Source organism: Schistocerca piceifrons, chromosome 2, assembly GCF_021461385.2.
Source record: "Schistocerca piceifrons isolate TAMUIC-IGC-003096 chromosome 2, iqSchPice1.1, whole genome shotgun sequence".
NCBI lineage: Eukaryota > Metazoa > Arthropoda > Insecta > Orthoptera > Acrididae > Schistocerca > Schistocerca piceifrons.
In genome coordinates this window covers 557,947,142-557,961,671 of record NC_060139.1, presented here as the reverse complement: position 1 = coordinate 557,961,671, position 14,530 = coordinate 557,947,142, and positions in this window count along the sequence as shown.

Below are 14,530 nucleotides of genomic sequence, written 5' to 3'. Positions count from 1 at the left end.
ATACTGCTGCCTAATGTGCGCTCTCTCCATTGTACACGCTGTCCTCGGCCTGCTATTGTGAAAAGACGTCTTGACTGTTCATCAACCCCAGCTATGTAAATAAACAATTCTCCATCTGAAGATGGAGTGAACCATAGAAATGCGTAGTGGCAAAATAAGCAAGTGACGGACGTAGAAACTGTTTTATTTGTACTGTCCAATTTCTGTGTTGTCTGGCTCACTGACAATATGCAAGGTACCCCATTCCAAATGTTCATTAGATGTACTTCCCTTCGCCACGTTCACACGGAAACTGGTGGAGATGGGCGTGAATTGGTGAAAGGGGCAATTTCTGTCGAGTTTTAAACCGAATGTTACTGTCTAGGCGTGACACTCGTCACCTGTCCTCCTCGAAGTGGATATTTTTACGTCCCATTACATAGCTGGGATTGATGCATCAAATCTTGTAGACATATTGGGCACCACTTGTTGACGCACCAACAAATCGGGCAACTTCATTCACGGTATAATCATAGGCATGTCTGAACACGAGTGCTCCTCGCTGCCATTCTGTGACGTCTCCACGCACCTCCCTATGTTGATTCTAAACACTGTACTTCACTGCCATTACTTATCTCATAGGTGGAAGGTCGTATTACAGCCTGGTAAGATAACGGTGAAGAAACATTTTGTGTTAGTTCTCTAGGATTTCATATCGTGAGAGTGGTAGTCCAACAGGGTGCAGCTACTAACAAGCAAACGGAACAACAAAAAATACTGCAAAACTCGGCTGAATAATTGAAGCATTAAAAAGTACCACTGGATTGAGGAAAACTCGTACAAGGCAGCCAGTCAAAGGATTAGATCTAGCAGGATCTCGCCACAAAAGGGAGTGAGAGGCCACGAGGTATCGACGACTTTGAGGCTGGCCGTGACATTCACAACCGGATGGTACTCGAAAAAACAGAAAGACCCGTTGGAATAAAACTTCGAGGGAAGAACAAGGGTCAAACGTTACTGCTCCCTGCGATGAAAAAGTAGTGCCCTCCTTATGGGCACGACTGTGATTCTTCCAAAACTTGTTTCCAGCACATGTAACAGGGGAAAGATAATTAAACTACTTACTCCACTGGAAAAAATAATTAGCGCTCCCAGACAACCAGTGTGTCCCTCTAAGGACTGACTACTAATATTTAGACCGGAGACCTTATGTTCTCTGAAGTGACTCATGACATATTTTCTTTTTCTATTCCACATGACGATTCGTTATTTATACACACGTTTTAAGTGGCTTTCGAAGTACTGCAGTTTCAGTTATGTCACTACCAACTGAGTGGCAAATGGAGATATCTGGGCTTACTTTTAATATTGCAGGAAAGTTATGGTAAAATTTAAATACTTTTGGATTAAAGGAGACCTCTCACCAAAAGAAAAGGATTGACTCGTCAATGAGCACACACAAAAAGAGAGAAAACTTGCTAGCTTTCAAAGTAACCCCTTTTCAAAATAGAATAAAATACACGCACGAACGCCCACATGGTGCCAGCTGGGCGAACAGGGCACATTCGTCCAGCCAGAACCATGTGGGGGCATAGGCGTTTGTGTGTGTGTGTGTGTGTGTGTGTGTGTGTGTGAGTGTGTGTGTGTGTTATTCTACCTCGAAAAAGGGTTTCTCCGAAAGCTAGCAAGTTCTCCCTGTTTGTGTGACTACCGACGACTGTTTGGTGAGCGATCTCCTGTAATCCTATATTATTTGTAGGCTTACTCTCAGTTCCTTTTTGGAAGGCGCACCTCTGACTCACCTCTGTGGGAGTCATCATAAACAGGATACCAAACACCAAACTTCCTCTTTTTCTAAAACAATATTTGTCACCACCATTGCGTAAGGTAACATTATCTCCAGGTGTTTCAAATATCTACCTTCTCTAACAACGCCAACAGACTACTAGAATCAGTGCTTTTCTTTTTACGTGGCCTACATTTGCACTCAGTTTCATTAACTTTGCCACATAACTTTGAGTTACCGTTATGTCTGTAATTTTTTCTTGATTTGTAAAAATCTTCGTAACTTTCTGCAACAACGTCGAAAGACTTCGTTAACTAACGAAACGATAAACTCGGAAATCGCTCCTTCGGACGTTACCAAATTCTTGAAAATTATTTAGACATTTCTCCAAATCGTCTCAATAAATAAGGAACATCTATGCTCTCCTTTTCTCTGCACATCGTTATTGCCTCTTTGGTGTATTCAAAATAAGTCTGACAGTGCTCGATATCATGGAAAAAAAGACCTAAACGATCCAAAGACGAGTTACTGAGATTCCAACAGTTGAATTAAAATAATACTAAACTACTAAAGGGAAGACAATTAGGAATTGTTACAAGAAAGATTACATGTCTCTCGTGAAAAGCTGTTCGGTAATTCTACAGAATCAATATTTCACATTGGCATCGAATAAACCCTTCTGGTACAATCGTACATTCTCCTTACGGAACATTAGGACAAGATATACATTACGAGGCATGCAGATGCAGTGCGCACAATGCAGCCTTTCTCATCGCTCTATCTGAATGAAACAGAAGCGAGTGATTAATAATGATGCAGCTAGATTGACTAATATGGTACGAATCTTTTGCAAGCCCCTTTCTCCAATGCATCCGCGGTTTTCCAGCATTTTATAAAGCGTCGATGCATACTGCTTGCATAACTGAATACAATTTTTTTTTCATTATCACGTTCCATATTGTCTCGCATTGTCACTCTCGTACATCTATGTGTAGACTTGCACCAATTTTGAAGCATCAATCTTAATGCTTTCTTTGATCTGTTTATTGAGATCCAGCACCATGTATTATAAAAATGAAGAAGGAAGTTATTCCACCAGCATCGTATAATAATTTCCTTCATCAAATTGATGGAAGCTGTGGTATCCACCCACAAGAATATATTATAATATTATTCAGATAAAAACTTTTTAATACAAGAGGGACGATAAAGTAAAAAATAATTTCTATAAAGTAAAAAATAGTTTCCTCTAGATTCCTAACCCCCATACACATAATCCTGAAAACCTGTGCCACTGAATTTTTAATAGCTACGACAATACTTGTAATATTTAAAACGAAAAACGTGGGGCACATGCAATCGATAACTGATGCATCGATAGTTCATATGAATCATTAACAATTTTATTTCACTGTAAATGATATGAACTGTTGTGTTATTTTTCTCAACGAAAGCTACTCTCTACATTTCGTACTATTATCTATCTATTATCTTATCGGGAAGTTGGTTTAAGATCAGTTGCAAAATTCATGCTGAACAGACGGACTGAAAAAGTACCCTCAGACACACGTAGGCAGGAAAGCGATTCAATATTGCATTGTTATCCAGTTCTGACCGTTGTTAAAAGTTTCACGTTTCTAGCTGATCGGGAAGTTAGTTTAAAATTAATTGCAAAATTTGAACCGAACAGACAGACAGACAAGAAAGCGATCTAATAAAAACGTGTTAATAATGTAAGCTACGTATGAAAGTATGTTCAACATTTCCTCCTAATCTCCTTCATTGACTTCCTCCGAACTTAGTACAAGTGTCAATTTCTATCTGACAAAAAGAACTGTGGGATTAAGAACCATCTGCATGTCGCAGGGGTGGGGATTGAAAAGGGGTGTCATTGGAATATCGTACCTCTGTACTCGTATCTACAAATTAAAAATTAATGTTATAACAAATCTCGCAAATTAATCTTGTGTGTCTGTTTGCGTGATGTGGTAGGCCACAAAGAACAAATAAAACCAGAGATTGAATTATTCATAAAATGAAGATGCTGATAAAAAATACTTTAATAATTCTCAGTAGTTTGAAAGGGTACAGTACTGCCCGACATTGAAAATAGGTACAACATACTTCATTACTTTTGTCAGAAGAACACATTTTTTTTGTAAAATAACTCAATTTCAATTAATACAGTGAAGCCAGATACCAGTGTGGGAAAGAATGACAATTTATTTATTTAATTGATCACATGTGCACTCCCACAAAATAAATCCCTACATCCATTTTGGTGAGATCTGTGAAATGAATGAATGTATGGTCATCTGCTAACCGCAGATAGTGAATGTGAATATATGATCATCTTTGAGACGATCCTTTGGCCACCTTTGGTGGGACCAAACAGATGAAATTTACCAGAGCTTTGAGCGCCTGAAATGTGGCTGACCAATACGGTAGCAAGGTGCTCCCCCACTTGGGCAGAGGTGCGAGAGGACCTGAAGAACGGCCATGTTTCAGCACTCTGCCGCTGGACCTTGTGCTTTGGTGGGACCAAAGAGATGAAATTTACCTGAGCTTTGAGCGCCTGAAATGTGGCTGACCAATACGGTAGCAAGGTGCTCCCCCACTTGGGCAGAGGTGCGAGAGGACCTGAAGAACGGCCATGTTTCAGCACTCTGCCGCTGGACCTTGTGCTGTTAAGACCTGTCTTAGGTGTGCTCCGTAAAGACAAAAGAGTGGAGACATGGTATGCATGTGGAATACTTAAGAGCAGTTTGAAATAATAATTTCTCTATTTCAGGAACGTTTGTGGGGAGAATTAAATGTCAGGCAGGTAATATTAATGGGATCGTAGTAATCTTCAGAAGTGACCAACGGTCACAATGAAACCACGTGTAGCAAAAAGTTGAAATACTTCTGTGTGCTTAAGTTAATCTGAATTACTTGCGTGTGTACTATAAGTTGAAATATTTAAGAAATAGCGTGTGCAGGACTTGAAATTAGATGCGAGTACTTCCACGTGGTGAGTACTGTGTGAGTCTCAATCTGTGTATGAGACAAAGGATAAAGAGAAGTACTCGTCCATGATATCAGTTGAGGACTCGTGTGTGTGATGAATATATTCTTAATATTACTTTGCGTGATATGTTTCCGTGTGACGCTGGATTCAAACTATAATACTCTGAGAGAGAAACAAGGTGAGTCAGCCGTCTATCCAGCAACGCCACTTGGCTTGCATTGCACAGGAAGACGTGCATATATCTCCAGAGTTCATGGTAGGAAAGTAGAATTACGAAGTGGGACAGTGTCGTGTGAAACTGGGATAAATATTAATTGAAGTGGGAAAGCTGAAAGTGATAATGTTGTGACTATTCCCTGTCTTGTATTTCATGTTGTAGTGTGGTGTATGTCATGTAATTTGAGTATGTGTGGCTTGCATGGGAGAGTAGCAAGGTAGTTTCAGAGGTAGTGGGTTATGCGTGTTCCTTTTGTACCGCTCGGTCTGGAGGAAAGTTTCGTGATGATGGTTGTGAGAGTCGAAGTGTGAGATATAGCAAAAGATCCACCATCCTATCCAGAAAGTGCACTGTAGCGTTAAATAATTACGAGACCATAAGGTAGAGAATCACCAATGTAAAGCCATGACCACTGGGCGGAATTTCTCATGTGTTATTGTTGTAGGTTATAGAATTTGTGTGTTTAGGTTATAGAATTTATCGGAATAAATAAGATAGTGAAAAGAAAAAGATTGGTGGCCTTTTCCTTCGAATTGTATGTTGTCAAGTTTCTCATGTGTTATTGTTGTAGGTTATAGAATTTGTGTGTTTAGGTTATAGAATTTATCGGAATAAATAAGATAGTGAAAAGAAAAAGATTGGTGGCCTTTTCCTTCGAATTGTATGTTGTCAAGATATCCAGAATTTATAATGTGTGCGCCACTCATATTCAGTGCGATGGCCAGGTGTTGATAAAAGCCGTTAAATAAAAAAAGAAAATGTGGTATTGCCAGTGCGTAGTGAACAGTCAGAGTTCTGTAAAGTACTGATAGTCAGATGTGGGTTTCCGTTGCGTATTATTCATATAGGAGGATAATTTGTAACTTAATTGTGAGTACGAGAGTTCATGTTACTCGATAAATAAGAATGAATCCACTCGCTTGGCAGACCACTCATCTTGCAGGCCTGACTGCTTGATGCCACAGTATGAGCAAGGCATGTGGGTGCCTCTCAAGTTAACTTCTTGTCTTCATTCTATGTATTTCGACCTCCTTTTTCGGCTCAACAGCTAGTGGTGTACTTCTGCTTGCAGGAGGGTATTCAAGTTTTGGTTTGAAATATGTACGTTAAAATAACTTTTTGAAGCAATTTATCTTTCACATAATGCACTTAATTCTCTTCGGTGTGAGACGTAACAACTCCAACAGTCACATGTATCTGAAACTCAAATACGACATGTCAGAGACAGTAGAACATCTTCACTCGACAGCTAACCTTTTAACCACTCGTCAGGAAAAACGGAGATTATATACTGCACGTGTCAAAGAAATACTTTTATTTAACAAATGAGTTACTTATCGACGATCGGAAAGTTTATAATTCACGATTTTCATGTCAAATCCTTCAAACGGAAATAAATTGACTAAGTAAATTTCGAAATAAATCCAATATATTAAAAATAATTAAGTATTTTGAAAAATAGTAAAATTAATATTATTTATGTTTTATTCACGTTTGAACACACATTCTGTTTGCAGGTGTACAAAACTGTTTTATAACAGCCTTAAAACTAAAGAGAATGCAAAATTAAAATTTCGAACTTACCTGTATCGTATAGCAAATCTATGGAGTGTATCGAATGACCCGTTTCTTTTAATATATTGACAAGTACTATACGTAAAGAAAGATGAGATATTGAGCAGTTCCATTACAAGCATAAGTGAGGAACACCTGAAGCAGTTTCCTTCAAATTTGTTGGGTACGTGACTTATTGCTTGTATAAAAATAATGTCGGAGTAAACTTCCCCACTACCACTAAGTGTGGGTGTGTGGATGAGAAGGGGTGGCGTACGAATGTTGTAAGACGACCTATTGGTATTTGTTTCCCATATTTAGTTGATTTGGAATGCTTCTAAAGTACGAAGTGCAATTTGCTTCTTCTTTGAGTTGTTCACTGTATCAACCAGCTAGCGAGAATGAGCTCTGCTGCGAGCCAATAACTTTGTCAACGAGGCTAAGATCGAGCGATACAGCTGAATACCACAGATAAATTTTTCATACTCTCTGCGGTCGTTTGGTGGAAAACAGCAGAGAATCAGACATATGCAGTGGTCGGGCAAAAATATAGAAACACCGTGAGAAATATCTGCTTGATCCTAAATTCAAATACTGGCCACGCCTGCAGATAAAGTTGTTGTAATTTATCGCAAACTGCACCTGTGCTATGTTATCAATAAGTCGCAAGTGTCAGCCGTAGTTGGATTGCGTTATGTCGGACCTAAGTGAATACGAACGTGGGCAGATTGTTGGTGCTCTATGATGGGTGCTTCCGTAACCAAGATAGCCGAAGTATTTGGTGTTTGCAGTGGGACCGAACGAAGATTTATAATGTATATGGGAAAGGAGGAAAAACACCATCCTCTAAGTCACAACGCGGAGGAAAGTGTGTGTTGAGTGTTTATGACGGACCGTCATTGAAGAGGATTGTGACGAGAAATAAGGGGATATCCGCTGCGAAAGTCCTTGGAAAACTGTATCTTGCATTCGTGAACCCTGGCAGTACCAAAACAACACGAAGGTAGCGCCAGAAGAAGCGAATTTCAGGGCGATCCAGAATTCCAAAAGCACAAATCAGTGATGCAAATTCCTGTTACAGGGAAACGTAGTGGCGAATGCATAAAACGTGGACAACGGGGCGATCTTTTTGAACCTTTGTGGTCCACTTTGGAGAAGGGAGTGCACGATCGCTATCCACCTCCATCATCGTCACAAGAACGTGCCACTGCCTTGCAGAAAGTATTGCGTAAGATTCCCTTGAAAATAATACAAGACCTGTATTTATCCATTCCGAGACGAGTAGAAGCTCTTTTGAATGCCAACGGTTTTCCTACACCATAGTAGGAATAGCAATGTGAGTGCTTTGGTGTTTCCATATCTTTCTCCATCCCGCCTATGTGTGTGATATATGTCACATACGCAAACGTAGAACATCTCCAGAACAGCGGATCGATTTCAACCGAGCTATGTACACGTATACTTATTATCTGTAAACAAATACTGTGGGGATAAAAACCACCAGCGTCCCATTGGGAAGCGGGTGGGGCTGGGGGGGGAGGACAATAACGGTATGATGAACAGAGGAGGTGGGAGGTGGAGATGGATAGACAGAGAGGGCGAGGATGCGGACAGGGAAAGAGCCAGAGGAGGAGATCAGAGTGAGGGAGAAGAAGGACAGAGAGAGGGGGGAGGAGGAGACGGGCAAAGGGAGAGGTGAGGAGAGGATTGGCAGAGAGAGGGGGGGGGAGGACAAGTTGGATTAAAAAAGGGAGGGGAGCAGCAGATGGGCAGAGAAAGGTGGGGTGGATAGAGAGAGGCGTCCGCTTGCGTAAATCGGAAAATCCAGTTTGGAGTCCCCGTCCGGCACAAATTTTCATTTGTCAATAACAAATTGTACAGCAACAGTCCAATCGTATTCGCAATTCCGAATACATTTCTTATTTCCATGACGGCTGGTGTTTTTCGACACTCTTACAGAAAAATTTCTAAAAGTCCTGCCAAAAAGCACGCCTTACGGAAGCTCTCTTTGAGACAGGACGAAATGGGGAATTAAAATGCCTGCACTTCACTCTTGATTCTGATCGGCTGAAGGGCCTAAATGTTAAATAATTTGGTAGAGTGGTTCGGAGCGGCGGAAGTTGTTAATAGTAAGTTGGAGGCGCTGTACTTAAATGTTTACGTTGAACATATTTTAGTCCTGTTTTATGGAGGTGGTGTTGTACAGCTTTAATGAAGGTTAGAAACTGCATTACGCAATACACAGCTGTATCAGTGTAGGTCAGTTTTAAATGAATTGTATATTGTGGCATGAGTTATTGAAATGTTTTGAGCCCTTGGTGATTTTATGACTATGGAAGAGATACACAAAGACCCTACTACTAATATAAAAAAACTTTATTGAACGTTTATTCAAAAATGTTCAAATGTGTGTGAAATGTTATGGTACTGAACTGCTAAGGTCATCGCTCCCTAAGCTTACACACTACTTAACCTAAATTATCCTAAGGACAAACACACACACCCATGCCCGAAGGAGGACTCGAACATCCACCGGGATCAGCCGCACAGTCCATGACCGCAGCACCTAAGACCGCTCGGCTAATCCCGCGCGGCGAACGTGTATTCTATATCAGAATTTTTATTGGGTCTTTCTGATGTCAAGTTGTATGACTATGGATGGTTATTATATCAGGTATTCAGTATACTAGAATTATGGGCTTGATAGAGGTAACCAAAAGGAATAAATATCTACACCATAAAAATTTTGGGACTATGCCTTTAGCTGCCATAGACTGTTTCTCTTCTTTCATGTTTATATCCTTTTTACCTATAATAACAAGACGTTAATTAGAAACCCCATTGATGTAACATTAATCAATCGGAGGGCCTCAAAAGCAGGTTGTAGGATCTATGATTCAAGGCCACTCCCAATATTCTGATTAATGTTATAGGAACAAATCAGGCATTGCCATGTAACAGAGCTGAATACTTTGAGGTAATACGTAGATTATGGTTCCAGCTATGAACTTCTAAGATAATTATTGGTGTGACATAAATTGGTGAAATACTTGACACTATGGAGGTTTACTATCAAAAGTGATGATTCTGAAATGCTTTATAAAAAATTTGCTCACTGAAAACTATAGTAGAATGTAAATACCTTATGATTAAAGGAGACCACTCACCGAAAAACAGAAACGTTGAGTTGTTGATAGGCACATACAAAAGAAGAAAAACATACTAGCTTTCGGAGTTATCCTTTGACGAACTAGAGTACACACACACACACACACACACACACATACACACACACACACACACACACACACACACAGCGCGCGCGCTCACCTCTGCCCCTACATGGCGCAGTCTACTTTTCGATGCTAGCAGATAGACATCCATTTTAGCAATACACTACAATGAGGTGCCGGAAGTCAAGGGACAGCGATATGCACATACACAGATGGCGGCAGTATCGCATACACACAGTGTAAACGGATAGCGTATGGGCGGAGCTGCCATTTGTACTCAGGCGATTCATGTGAAAAAGTTTCCGACGTGATCACGGCCGCACGAGAGGAATTAACAGAGTTTGGACGCGGAATGCTAAATTGGAGTTAGACGCATGGGACATTCCATTTCTGAAATAAGAAATTCAGTATTCTGAGATGCACAGTGTCAAGAGTGTACTGGAAATACTGAATTCCAAGCATTATCTCTCACCACGAACAGCGCAGTGGCCGACGTCCTTTACTTAACGACCGAGAGCAACGGCGTTTGAGTAGAATTGTCAGTGCTAACAGACAAGCAGCACTGCGTGAAATAAGCGCATAAATCAATGTGGGACGTACGACGAAAGTATCCGTTAGACCAGTGTGGCAAACAGACGCGAGTGCCTTTGCTAGCAGCACGACATCAACTGCACAGCCTCTAATGGGCTCGTGACCACATCGGTTGTACCCTAGACGACTGGAAAACCGTGGCCTGGTCAAATGATTACCGTTTGAGTTAGAAAGAAATGGCTCTGAGCACTATGGGACTTAACATCTATGGTCATCAGTCCCCTAGAACTTAGAACTACTTAAACCTAACTAACCTAAGGACAGCACACAACACCCAGCCATCACGAGGCAGAGAAAATCCCTGACCCCGCCGGGAATCGAACCCGGGAACCCGGGCGTGGGAAGCGAGATGAGTTAGAAAGAGCTGATGGTAGGGTTCGCGTGTGGCGCAGACCCCACGAAGCCGCTGACCCAAGCTGACAACAAGGCACTGTGCAAACTACTTGTGGCTTCATTATGGTGTGGGCTGTGACATGGAGTAGACTGTGTCCTCTGGTCCACCTGAACCGATCATTGACTCGAAACAGTTATTTGCAGTCATTCATGGACTTCATGCTCCCAAACAACGACGGAAATTTTGTGGACGGCAATGCACCTTGTCACCGAGTCACAATTGCTCGCGATTGGTTTGAAGAACGTTGTGGAACATTCAAGGAGGAGGAGGGGATTAGTGTTTAATGTCGTCTCGACCAAGCTAGGATTAGAGAAGGATGGGGAAGGAAATCATCCGTCCCCTTCCAAAGGGAACATGCCTACATTTGCCCAAAGCGATTTAGGGAAATCACGGAAAACTAAAGCTGGATGGCCGGACGCGGGTTTGAACCATCGTCCTCCGGAATGCGAGTCCTGCGTCCTAACCACTGCGCCACCTCGCTCGGTGGGACAAACCGAGCGACTGACCTGGTTGCCCGATTGCGTGGCATTAACCCCATCGAAAATTTATAGGACATAATCGAGAGATCAGTTCGTGCACACATCCCGCACCGGCAATACTTTCGCAATTAGAAGCAACATGGCTCAGTATTTCTGCAAGGTGCTTCGAACGACTTGTTGAGTCCATCGCCACGTCGACCTGCTGCACTACGCCGGACAAAAGAAAGTCCGACACGACATTGGGAGGAATCCCATGATTTCTGTCACTTCAGTGTATGAGACTATGCTTTGGTAATAAGTTAACAGTTAAGGTAGTAGAAATGTAGAACTAATGATGATAATCAATAATAACGATTATTAAACTATGTATTATATGTATTAATTAATTTAGGTTTTAGACGACATTGCATGTCATGACGATGTTTTCTGTATGGCTACTACATGCATTACTGTATTAATTAATTTAGGTTTTAGACGACACTGCATGTCATGACGATGTTATCTGTACTTTTGTTTACACTGACGAGTATCTGTCCTTGTTTCCATTAACGTTATACCGTATCCACAGAATGTAAACGGTTTGTAATTGAATTATTAATATTGTAAACGTAACAGGTGCATTCAGTGCTTGTAATATGCTTTATGTTATCATCTATATCGAGCAGACTATCTAATCAGTAGTAGATATAACTTTGCAAAGACTCCATGATCTTTGATCTACTCTGTTCAGTGCGTGATAACACCACATTCAGGCATCTATGTGGTTAAATTGACACATATGTTGCGTATATACAACTACTAATAGTGACAGAACAGTATACATAGTGCAGTACAGATAGAACAGTATACAGGATAGATGTTATTCCAATCACATTAGTCAGTTACATGTTCCATACATCATTTGCACTATTATTTTCTCCGAAAAGCAGTGTCAGTTTATAGTTGAAAGTTTCCTTTACTAATTCTTTTTATTCTTTTCATTTGATATGAGATTTCGTAATGACTTCGTTGGTTCTACATCTGCTGTTGTTTAGCTTTGGGTGACTTAGTGCATTTCCAGCTGCGAGAGAAACGAAATATATCTGCCTGCGAAAATACAACATGACTCGGGCACTGTTTTAGAATCTTTCTAAAAGATGCAGAAATTGATTAAATCCTAAACTTTACTATTAATCCCTTTAATCAAACGAAGTAATACCCGTGCGTTGATCTGCCTAATTATGCTGTTCATGAAATGGTCCCTGTACGTTGACAATTTCCATAGCAAACTAATTCTAAAATGAAAATATCTTACCTAGTAATGAATTGCTTGGGAACGTATAGCTCTCTGTGCGCCAGCTGCAAATTTCTAAGTACAGCCGCTGAGAGCTTAATGCAATGTTCCAGACAACAAGTAAACTATTTTACACATCACTGAGTGACACACATTATAAATAAAATTGACTTGGCTCGAGGATGTGGATAATGCTTGGATGTAAGCTTTCGTTAACAAACTGCTTTTAAATTGTCTGATATATTAAATACATTACATATATATTAGATGAAGAAGCTTGCACAGGATAGAGTAGCATGGAGAGCTGCATCAAACCAGTCTCAGGACTGAAGACCACAACAACAACAACATTATTACTTGTAGGAAATTCATGTTACAACACTGATTAACACTGACAAAGGGTAACATTGATACCAAATTCCTACTCTCACAAACGTTAGACAGATCATTAATAAACATGATAAACACCTTACAGTGAAAATTACTCAATCTTTAAAGTGAAAATTACTCAATGTTTAATGAAAAATCCAAACGTCTCTGATATGGATGTCTCATCCAACAATGTATCTAATTACTCGTGACTGCAGTACCAATAAAAAAAATATTACTTTTATTCCTCTTCATATTCTTTTCATTCTAAATCAGTAATCGAATCCTTCGCTTCTATTTCACATATCACTTTACTTAAACACAGATGCACTTAACTTTACGTCTACATTGCCACGAGTCCTCTGCTCGGCGTCTGTCTCACTACTACACTAAAGATAGAACTCCCATGCTCCTTGCTGCCAAGCACCGATGACAAAACTGACACATCTTCCAGCGGCACAGCTACGCTGACCAAACAGGGCGCGCGAATAATGAGCGTTTCAAAATTGTCGCTTAGCGTTTGACACATCTCAAGTATGTACAAAGTCCAGAAATGCAAATAACAAACTCCCAATAGACCTGTTTCACAGTATTTCAGTACCTGTCAGACATTTTATGTTATTAGGCAGATGATCAAAAAATTTTGTTGCTGCATATTGAACTCCTTTCTGAGCCTTTCTTCTTGTGTTGTAGGTACTGACATCACTGTCATTCTCAAATTGTGATGGATTATTTATGACGAATTTCATTATATATTGTGACGGCGCAGTTAAAATGGCTACTTCTTTGCAGAGTTACCTGCATGACGTACGTGACTGAGCACCACATATTATTCTTACTGCTCGCTTTTGTGCAGTCAGTTCTTTCTTTCTAAAGGTTGACTTACCCCAGAAAATTATTTCTTAAGACATTATTGTGTGGGAATATTCAAATGCAAGATTAGAAATTACACAGAGAACAAAAGTAGTCTAACTCAATTGTTTGAGAAGCTCGGTAATATGTTTCTTCCAGTTTTAGTTGAGATGTTTTTGTAAGTACTTTATTACATTAATGTGAGATGTGATTCATTTAGTGTCTCTTCACGTAACAGCAAACTTACTGACGTGTTTTTGTTCGTCTATGGTACAGTGGACCCAGTGTTGGTCTGATCCTGGAACGAAATCAGTCGTCTGTAATAAAATATACTGATACAGCTGTGTATTCCATTTTACAGTTTTCAGCTTCAATATTTCAGCCCAGTGGTCGGATTTCGGAATGTTTCCTGAAAGAAGTTAGATATTACAGGACTTTAAATTATAGTCTTTGGAGATTTTAACCTTGTCTCATGGCTCAAAGCGAGGCTGGCGGCTCTTCTTTAGAATAACTGGTAGTGCGGCAGAGCAGATAATTGATCCGGTAGCAAGGAAGGAAGACTGGGTTTAATGTCCCGTCGACATCCAGCTCATTAGAGACCGAGCACAAGCTTGGATTCTGTCAAGGATGGGGAAGGAAATCGGTCGTGCTGTTTTAAAGAAACTATCCCAGCCTTTGCCTAGAGCAATTTAAGAAAATCACGGAAAAACCTAAATCCGTGTAGTTGGACGCAGATTTGGAACGTCGTCAAAAATATTCAGATGTTTGTGAGTGCCTAAGGGACCAAACTGCT